General features: G+C 37.7%; 1 pseudogene; it reads right to left on the bottom strand.

The window, feature by feature from the left end:
- Positions 1-5,525: 5,525 nt before the first annotated feature.
- LOC102026160 lies at positions 5,526-6,701 on the bottom strand (annotated as a pseudogene).
- Between the last annotated feature and the right edge of the window lie 3,909 nt (positions 6,702-10,610).

Genomic DNA, 10,610 nt, shown 5'->3' with positions numbered 1-10,610 from the left:
TGCATGTTGGACCTTGTCAAAAGATTTTTCTGTATCTTTTGAGATGATCATGTGGTTTTGGTCTTTGGCTCCATTGATATGGCATATAACATTTATAGATTTGTGAATATTGAACCAACCCTGCATTCCTGGAATGAATCCATCTTGGTCGTGATGTATAATTTTCTTGATAATTTGCTACTATCTTATTGAGTATCTTTGCATCTATATTCATTTGGGAGATTGGTCCGTAGTTCTCTTTCCTGGTTGGGTCTTTCTTTGGTTTTGGTATCAGTATAATGCTTGCCTCCAGAAATGAGTTAGGGAGAATTGCTTCCTTTTCAATTTCATTGACTAGTTTGAGGAGGGTTGGCATTAAATCTTCTCTGAATGTCTTGTAAAATTCTGCCATGAATCCATCAGGGCTTGGGCTTTCCTTTGTTGGTAGGTTTTTAATCATGCTTTCAGTTTTATTAGTTGATATTGGGTTGTTGAGGAATTTGATATCTTCTTGACTCAATCTTTTTAATGTGTACATTTCTAGGAATCTGTCCATTTCTTCTGAGTTTTCTATCCTATGGGAGTAAAGATTTTCAAAGTAGGCATTAATGATCTTCTGAATTTCTGTGGAACTGTAGTAATTTCATCTCTTTCATTCCTTATTGCATGAATCTGAGTTCCTTCCTAGCTGTCATGCTGTCTTCAAAGTCTGAGATTCTATCTTCAGCTTCATTCAAGCGGTTTTGGTAGCTTTCAATGGCAGGTTTGTTTTCCTGGAAGTCTCTTAGTCTCTGGTTTATGTTTTCCAAGTCCTTTCTATATTTTTCATTGAATGCTTCTGTCCCTTGCCTTTGTTCTTCTATTTTCTTATATGTTTCTTCTTCAGACTTTTTGAGCAGTTCCTTCATTGTTTTTGTCACTTCATTTTTTGCCTGAGAGATTATCTCTGATCTTATCTCTTCTATGGCCTTATGAGTTCTTTCTTTACTTCCATTGCAATCATTTCAGCTATTTCAGGCATGTGTTTACCAAGTTCTCCTGTGTCAGTGTCTCCTGGACTTGCTCTGAGTGGGGTGGAGTTCTGAGATTGTGTTTTAGTCCTCTGTTTTGTCATGTTTGGTACCAGATGCAGAAAGCTCAGTTTCCCTCTTCAGTGGCTGCACAGAAAAGGCCTCTAGTGTCCTTATTTTTCCTGTTGTTCAGGTTTGCTCCTGAGTGACCTCTGAGAAGCACTAATTAGTCTTGGGTTTTCAAGCAATTTTTGATTTGTGTCTAGTTATCCCCAGGCTCAGATGAGGGCATTGGTGTCAGGTGATGGCCAACCTTCTGATCCAGCATCCCCTTGCAGTTCAGGACATGTGCACGGCCCAGACTCCGGTTGCACTGGTGTGACAATCCCGGTCCAGTGGACCTACATCCCCAGGCTTCAGGGTACAGGCAAAACCCAGACACAACCTGCAGGGTCAACAGTTTTGAACCACTTGATTCTGTTTGTTCAGTCAGTTCAGGACACATACAGGAATCAGATGCAGGCCCGACGGGTAGCAATCACAGACTGCCCGTGCCTTTGACCCCCTAGGTTTGTCCCAGTGAATGTAAAGCACAGATTTGAACCACAGGACCAGCAGCTCTTGGAGCACATGCTCACTTGGTGCAGGGTGCACCCAGGGAGGGGCTACACGTGCCCCCCCCAGCCTGAGAAGTCCCTGGATCTTCTGAATGAGGACCTCCTCTGTGCCGCAGGTGCAGGGAGGGCAGAGACTCAGTGTGTAATGGAGGCGGGATCCTGGGTCTCCTGCTCTGCCCTCAGGAAGTAGATGGGAAATACCTGGCTCTCTCTGCGAGTTTCAGCTGGGAACCATGGTGGTGTGAGTAAAGCTTGGACTCGAACCACGGGACCAGCAGCTCCCTGAACCCTTGCACACTTGGTGCAGAGTGCTCACAAAGATGCGCAGCCCCCCTAGCCAGAGACGTTCCTGAGACTTCTGAGTGAGGATCTCCTCTCTGATGCGGGTGCAGGGAGGGCAGAGACTCAGTCTGTAATGGCAGTGGGGTCGTGGGTCACCCGCTCTGCCCTCAGGAAGTAGATGGGAAATACCTGGCTCTCTCCACGAGTTTCAGCTGGGAACAGTGGCAGTGTGAGTAAAGCACAGACTCGATCCACGTGACCAGCAACTCTTGGAGCATTCACTCACTCAGTGCAGGGCGCGGGGGCGCAGGGAGCTAGTGTTTCTATTTTAATATTTAGATATTTGATCCATTTTATTTTAGTTTATTTCATGATGGTAGATGTGGTTCTACTTTTACTGTTCAGCATGTGGGAAGCCCATTTCTCCAGCACTGTGTATTAAAGAGGTTCTCTATCTTTCAGTGAATGTGTTTGACCCCTTTTTCAAAGATAAAATGTTGAATGTATTTGAGCTTGTTTCTGCATCTTCTTATTTTTGGCATTGATGTTCACAGTTTCTTATTTATGCGTTTGTTGCTTTTTCCTTCTTTTTTGTCCTTATCATGCTCTTTTCATCACAGTAGCACTGTAGTATAATTTGTAGTCAGGGATCTTGGCTCTTTGTTGCTAAGAATTGTTGTCACTATTCTAGGTCTCTTGTGGTACCAAATAAATTTTAGGAATGTTTTGTCTAAATTTGTGAGATATGCTACTGTTATTTTGATCAGGATTTCATTAAGTCTATAATAATTTTGGGAGTATGGCCATTTCTCTCTGTTCTTCTTATGTGTGAGCTAGAAGTATCCTTCCATTTTCTGGTATCTTTTTCAATCTCTTTTTCAGACTACTGCAGTTTTCAATGTAGAGATCTTTTACTTCCCTTGTCAGAATATTCCTAAGTATTTCATTTTTTCAATGCTATTATGAAATGTGTGGCTTCTTTAATTTCTGTCAATGAGTTTGTTATTTGTGTACAGTAATAGTATTGATTTCTGAGAGTTGAATTTCAATCCCACTATGTGACTAAATCTGATTATTAAATATATAAATCAATTAATAGTGTTTTGGAGGTCTTCTATGGAGAGTATCATCAAAAAATTGATAAAATCAGAGCCCCAAATTTAAAGACCCAATCCAAAAATGGTCATATGAAATAAATAGATACTTCTCAGAACAAGTGCGAGTGGCAGATAAATATATGAAAAAATTGCTCAACATCACAGATCCTTTGAGAGATGCAAAATAAAACAACACTGATACTTTTCATCATTCCAAAAGAATGGCTATTATCAAGGTATCAACAAATAGTGGGTGGGGCTTGTTGAAAAAGTAACCCTTCTCCACTGTTGGTGAAAATGTAGAAGGGTACAATCACTGTGAAAATCATTGTAGAGATTCCTCAAATATCTAGTACTAGAATTCCTATTTGACCCAGTTACTTCCTTCTAGGTATTTTCCCAAAGACATTAAAAGCATCATACCAGATTTTTATATGCACAACAATGTTTATAGCAGCACAGTTCATAATGGATAAACCTTAGGAAAACCCAAATGCTCATCCATTAAGGAATATATAAAAGGCTGTGGGTTTTTTTGTAACAACTTAGATTTATTACAACTAACCTGCAGGCAAAAACTTAGAACTATTACATAAACACCTCAATTCCATTCATATATCTTAAATAAAGGAGAAATTCAAGTAGGAATACAGTATAAAATTTTCCAAACTCTAAGAAGCAGTTATGTTACTGAGCTTCATTTTTACAGGCAAATAAGGCAATATCCTTGCACATCAGCTTTTTGATATTTTTTGTACATTTACATGGTAAAAGAGAGAAATAATCTTTTTTTTTTTTTTGGTTTTTCTCCGGTACCAGGAACTGAACTCACTACCTTGCGCTTGCCAGGCAGGCGCTTTGCCCACCCTTTTGTTTCAATGAAGATACATTGTACTAAACTCCTTGTCCTTAAATTTATAGTTCAGAATAATCTATGATTAATCAACTAAAATTGTCCTTTTATATGGTCATCCACAAATAGAATGGAAAGATTAGCTTATGGACAGTCAGAATTGTTTATGCCTACATTTGCATAATGGCAAAGTGACCCTAAGCTTAGCCAGACAGGAAGTTAACAGCAGAGAAACAAATTCCTCTAGAGTCCGTGGAAACAATGGAGGATGATGGTTTAGTATGATCCCAAAAGACACATAGCATTGCCTTTTTTCACAGCACTGGGGAGTCTAAGGTATAAAATGCTGTGGAAGAGTAAACAGGGAAATTAGGCAAGTGGACCAAAAAAATCATTTTTAATTCTGAAATTTGCTGGGATATAACTTTGAACAGCACCATTCTTCCTTTACTGTTGTATAGTATTTATGACTGTCACTCTGGAAAGAGGCATAGCAATACCTGCTACGACTTGTTTCTGTAATGGCATCACTTTTATCTCAGACCATGGCTGTTTTGTATGCCAGTGTGCTTGGACCACTCATGGGGCTGCTAACTGTTCTACAAAACTTAATGTTCGGTGCCACAGAGGCTGGAACAAAACCTAGTGATAGCCTGGCTAGTGGGTAAGCAAAGGCAAACAGCAAAAGATAACAGATTTAAATGGTCTCTTGTGAATTGTTCTGGGCTTTTGTTTTGCCTTTTTGTTAGTTTGCTTGCTTTCTGGTAGGATTCCAATTCCAAGAAATGATGGAATAAGATTCTAGAATTAAAAAACCTGTAAACTGCCTTCTGTACTTTTTTCTTCTTTCAGTCCTCGTGGTTTGTGGCAGGTGGTACCTCAAGTTAGCAACACACCAAATTCTGAGAATGAAAAATTCTTAGGATCAGCACCTTCTTTGACAAGTGGCAGACTCCTGAGTCTTCCAATGAAGAGTAGGACTGGTAAAGGAGAAAAGAACACATTCTGTCCTGTCTCAGTATTTTAATGTTCACCTCTTTAAACTCAACATGGTTTTTGGTAAAGATAAAATCACTCTAATTTAACATGGTATTTCAAACAGGAAATTTGGCTGAGCACATCGATCCCCAAACATCGACTGTGACTGTAAAGCAACAGAATATCAAATCAGTAAATCTATTGCACTTGGTGAAGAAAGTAAATTCCTCCTTTGTCTCCCAGCTCCAGAAAGCAAAATGTCTCACTGGCTGTGCAAACTTTTCTCACTCAAGCCCGAGTCTCTACGTTCAGACATAGTGCATAAATCACTGCATCTTCCAAGATTTTGAAGTCTGTCAAAACACCCTTCCAGTAGCTCTGTCTCCATGTTTCAAGGTTAGAAATGACTTTAAGGAGTAATCTAACCACAGTCAACAACTTGACCATACTGACTTCCACATGCCATGAATATGTTCGTCACGAAAGAGCAGGATGTGGTCTCTGGCCAGCACTAATACTGTGAGATCAAGCAGGTAGTACAAGAATGCACATTCTAGGTGACAGGTATATACAGACATGATGAAAATGAATGCCAATCTTATTACACATGCTGTCTTGGTGAGCAACAAAAAGACTGTGACACAGACAAAATTCTTTACATCTTGCTTCCTCCCAGCCCTTTTTTAAAGAGTCTGATGTAGCAGCGGTATCAATCAACATACATGGGAGAGCTAGGAGTCTATGGCATTTGATCCAGAATTTTACAAACATAGTATGCGACCTCAACAGTACATTCTCCATACATCAAAATAAAGGGATGTTTCAGAAGTTCTTTATACTTTGGCCTTTTGGATTCATCCTTCATAAGGCACAAGCTGACAAAATTGATGAAACTTGGGGAGAATTTGCTTTCCTCTGAGTGACTCAGCTGTGGAGGAGCTCCTTTCACGACTTGTGTTAGTTGATCAAAAACACTATTTCACTTTGGATAAGGAGAACAGTTTTTTGCCAACTCCTCAATGTGATACCCAAACTCCAGACATGACAGTAAACATCATATCCTTGCTGAGATGCTCTAGGGTCTATCCTTTCAAGTGTTGTATATGGCCTACACCCACCAACACTTGTCTTGGCAATGGAAGGTACAAAAGCAATCTACTGATGCCAAAGTCACAGAGTTTAATAATTCCACTTCTATCCAGAGGAATATTTGAAGGTTTTACATCTCTATGAATAACTTTCAAGCTTTCACAGTTGCTAAAGTGATTTTGCCTACAATTTTTTCTGGAATAAAATCATGCAATACATTCTATACATATTTGTAAAACTTGTCAAACAAGGTAGACATGAGTTCCATACAGATCCAACAGTCACCTTTTCTGAAGAGTGCACCTTAAAACTGAACAATTTATGGAAAATTACTACTCCACATTACTACATCCAAATCTATAAGAAGTTATTTATCTTCTTTTTCATCCACCGCTGACTATACTCTTTTAACTGGCAATATTTGCCTGATTGGCTTGTGGACTATTTTGTAGACAGAACCATAAGCTCGTCTTTCAATTTCTCCAAGATCTTACAAGTCCTCTGAAGTGAAATCCCAGTGTTGCTCAGGGCAGATCTTCAGTGTTCCTGACGATTCAATTCGATGTGTTTTGTCTTTCCATGTGTGGATTTTGGGCTGCTGTAGTATTGTGATTCAAAGCAAACATTGCTGTAGATTTGACAGGTGTGCTTGCAAAATCCAACTTCAGTGCTTTGCGTTTACGCTGCATGCTTCTGACTCCCTAGTGATCCTGCACCAGGAAACCTATCGCCCGGGAATGCCACTGCTGCTGCAAACCCCAAAGCCCCCACCTCTGTTTGGGCTCAGAGCTGCCATTATTGAGAGTGAAGAGCTGAGCAGCGCTGCAGGTGCTGCCATGGATGTGCTGTTTTTTACACAGTTTAGTAGTGCTGAGCCACAAAGAAGCATAAACTTGAGATATTTATAGCCAAACGATGGACCTTGAGAACATATCAAGTGAAATACAGTGGATAATATGTGTATATATTGCTTTGTTTCTTTAGTGTGAGAAATTGAAAGTGTAAATAAGAAGCAATGAGTCCTTTATTGATCAATATTGCATGTCTTTATCTGTTTTCATGAGAAACTACGTTGAAGATAGCAATATGTAATACAACAAACACTGTTAATTTCCTACCACTTTGTTTGTAACTTTGTAGTGTCTGTACTGTTCTTTTGCTATTTTGTAAAAGATTGTCTGTCTGTTAATATTTTCCTCCTTTTATTTTTAAAATAAAAAATAAAAAAGCAAAAAGTATAATAGATACTGTAAAATAAGAAGACATTTCTCAAAAACAAAGGGGAATTGGGTGAGTGGGAGAAGGAAAGAAAAAGAGAAAATGAGAATAAAAGGAAAAATCAGCAAAGAAATAACAGAATTAAATCAAACTTGTGAGTAAATGGACCTAGTAGATCTTTACAGAGTGTTCCACCAACAACATCAAAATACACATTTTTCTCAGCTGCACAAGGGAAATTCTCTAAAACAGGCCATATATTAACCAATAGAACTTGCTTAAGTAAATGCAAAGGAATTGAAATTATCCTATGCATACTATTGGACCTTGGTGAAATGAAATTGGAAATTAATGACAAAAGAAATTCCAAAAACTCCAGAAACATATGAAGTTAAATAACACCATCCTGAGCAACCAATGGGTCACAGATGACATGAAAGAAATTAAACAATCTTTACAATCAAATGAAAATACAGATAAAACTTGCAGGAACTTGTGGGATACAATGAAAGCAGACCTCAGAGGAAAATATATAGCAGTGAATTCCCATAGCAGAAAAACAGAATGAGCCAAACAAATAATCTTATGCTGCACCTCAACCTCCTAGATAAAGAAAATTGAGTCAGGGCCAAAGGCAAAGAAGGCAGGAAATTTTAAAGATCAGAGCAGAAATTAATGTAATGGAGACTAATAAAACAATGCAAATAATTAATGAATCAAAGATTTGGTTCTTTGAAAGAATAATTAAAATAGATAAACTCCTAGCCAACCTTATCAAAAAAGGAAAGAAAAAGCTCAAATTCATGCAATAAGGAATGAAAAGAATGAAATCAATACAGATCCTGTAGAAATTTGGAAGATAATCAAATCCTACTTTGAAAATCTTTGCTCTCATAGGATGGAAAACATGGAGGAAATGCACAGATTCCTCAATATATATGAATTACCAAAGCTAAATCAAGATTTAAAAACCTTGAATAGCTCAGTATGATCCAGTGAAATAGAAAAAGTAATAAAAAACTTACAAACAAAGAATAACCCAGGCCCTGATGGATTCACAGCTGAATTCTACAAGAAATTTAGAGAAGATTTAATGCCAAATCTTCTCAAACTCTTTAATAAAATTGAAAGGGAAGGAATTCTTCCTAACTCATTTTTGGAGGTAAGTATTACCATGATAAGAAAACCGGAGAAAGATGCAACAAAAAAGAGAACCATAGGCCAATCTCCCTAGTGAATATAGCTGCAAAAATTTTCAGTAAAATACTAGCAAACAGAATTCAGCAAATCATCGAGAAGATTATACACCATGACCAGGTGGGATTCATCTCAGGAATGCAAGGATGGTTCAATATACACAGATCAATTAATGTAATCATCATATCAATAGAGCCAGAGGCAAAAACCACGTGATCATTGCAATGCACACAGAAAACGCTTTTGATAAAGTCCAACACTCATTCATGATAAAACCCTATAGAAAATTGGAATAGATGGTCTTTATCTCATTCTGATAAAAGCCATCTATGACAAGCCAACAACCAGCATCATACTAAATGGACAAAAACTGAAAGCTTTCACTTTAAAGTCAGGAACAAGACAAGGATGTCCCCTGTCACCTCTCCTTTTCAATATAGTTCTGGGGAAACTAGCCAGACCAATTAGACAAGAGAGAGAAATAAATGTAATTAGGATAGGAAAGGAGTAAGTGAAATTATCATTATTTGCAGATGATATGATACTCTACCTAGAAGGCCCCAAAAACTCCTCTAAAAAGCTTATAGATTTAATAACCAAATTCAGTAGCCTGGCTGTATACACAGTCAATACTCAAAAATCAATAGCACTCCTGTACACAAATAACAAATACATTGCGAGAGAAATTAGGGAAACCACATTTTTCTCAATAGCATACAAAAAAATGAAATTCTTCAAAATCAGTCTAACAAAGGAGAAAGGATCTATACAGTGAAAACTATAGTACTCTGAAAAAAAGAGATCAAAGAGGATTTCAGAAAATGGAAAGATATTCCTTGCTCATGGATAGAAAGAATAAACATTGTGAAAATGACTATACTCCCAAAAGTGTTGTACAAGTTCTGTGCAATACCAATTAAAATACCATTAGTATACCTCACAGATCTAGAAAAAAACATTACTCAAATTCATCTAGAATCAGAAGAGGCCTAGAATAGCAAAAACAATTCTGAGCAACAAAGGAAAGGCAGGAGATATCACAATTCCTGACTTGATATTTTATACAAAGTTACTGTGATAAAATCACCATGCTACCAGCAAAAACAAACCTGAGGATCAGTGGAACAGATTAGAAGATGCAGGGAGAACTACAAACGCACTGAGCCACCTTACCTTTGACAAGGGGCCAAATATGTTCACTGGAAGGAAGATAACCTCTTCAATAAATGGTGTTGGAAAAATCAGCTTTCTCTAAAACTAGAACCATGCATTAAACTAAAGTCAAAATGGATTAAAGATCTAAATCTTAAAACAGGAACATTATATCTAGTGGAAGAGAAGGTGGGTAAAAATCTTAAAGACAGAGGGATAGGCAGAGAGTTCATGAACAAAAACCAAACTGCATGGGAAATTCTTCAAAGAATCAACAACGGGGATCTGATCTTATTGAAGAGTTTTTGTACATCAAAAGAAATCACAAACAGTGTAAAAGGAAAACTCACGAATTGGGAATATATTTTAGCCAAGTGTCCCTCAGACAAAGGACTTCTATCTAGAACATAGAAAGAATTTTTTTAAAAATCAGGCCCCCCAAATTCAAAGAGCCAATCCATATATGGGCATCTGAGATGCATATACACTTGCCACATGAAGAAATGCAATTGGAAAATAAAAATATGAAAAAATTCTCAACATCATTGATCATCCAAGAAATGCAAATTAAAATGACACTGATTCTATCTCACTCCAGAAAGAATGGTTATCATCAAGAAATCAACCAATAAGAAATACTGGTATGGATGTGGAGAAAAGGAACCCTTCTCCATTGTCAGTGGAAGTGTGTACTGGTGTAGCCACTGTGGAAATCAGTATGGAGATTCCTCCCAAAACTAAGATTTATAGGTCCCATTTAACCTAGCTATTCCCCTTCTGGGTATTCTCTCAGAAGATTTAAAAACATCACACCGTAGTGGTATATATGCACACATATTTATAGCAGCACAATTTGTCATAGCTAAATCTTGGACACAACCCAGAGGTTCATTATCTGAGGAATGGATTAAAAAGATGTGATATTTTCATATAATGGGGTATTATTCAGTTATAAGAAAAGATACGCCTGAGGCTTTTATAGGAAAATGAATGCAACTAGAGGCCATATTCATAAGTAAAATAAATCAGACATACTTGTGTAAATATTGTATTGTCTCCCTAGTGTAAGAACCTGAAAGAGTGTGCATAAAACCCAAAAGGTATAATAGATTTTGGAAAAGGGAGAAACTGCTCAAAG

Source organism: Chinchilla lanigera, unplaced genomic scaffold (assembly GCF_000276665.1).
Source record: "Chinchilla lanigera isolate Chin_1 unplaced genomic scaffold, ChiLan1.0 scaffold00145, whole genome shotgun sequence".
Taxonomy (NCBI): Eukaryota; Metazoa; Chordata; class Mammalia; order Rodentia; family Chinchillidae; genus Chinchilla; species Chinchilla lanigera.
This window is presented reverse-complemented; position numbering and strand designations above follow the sequence as displayed.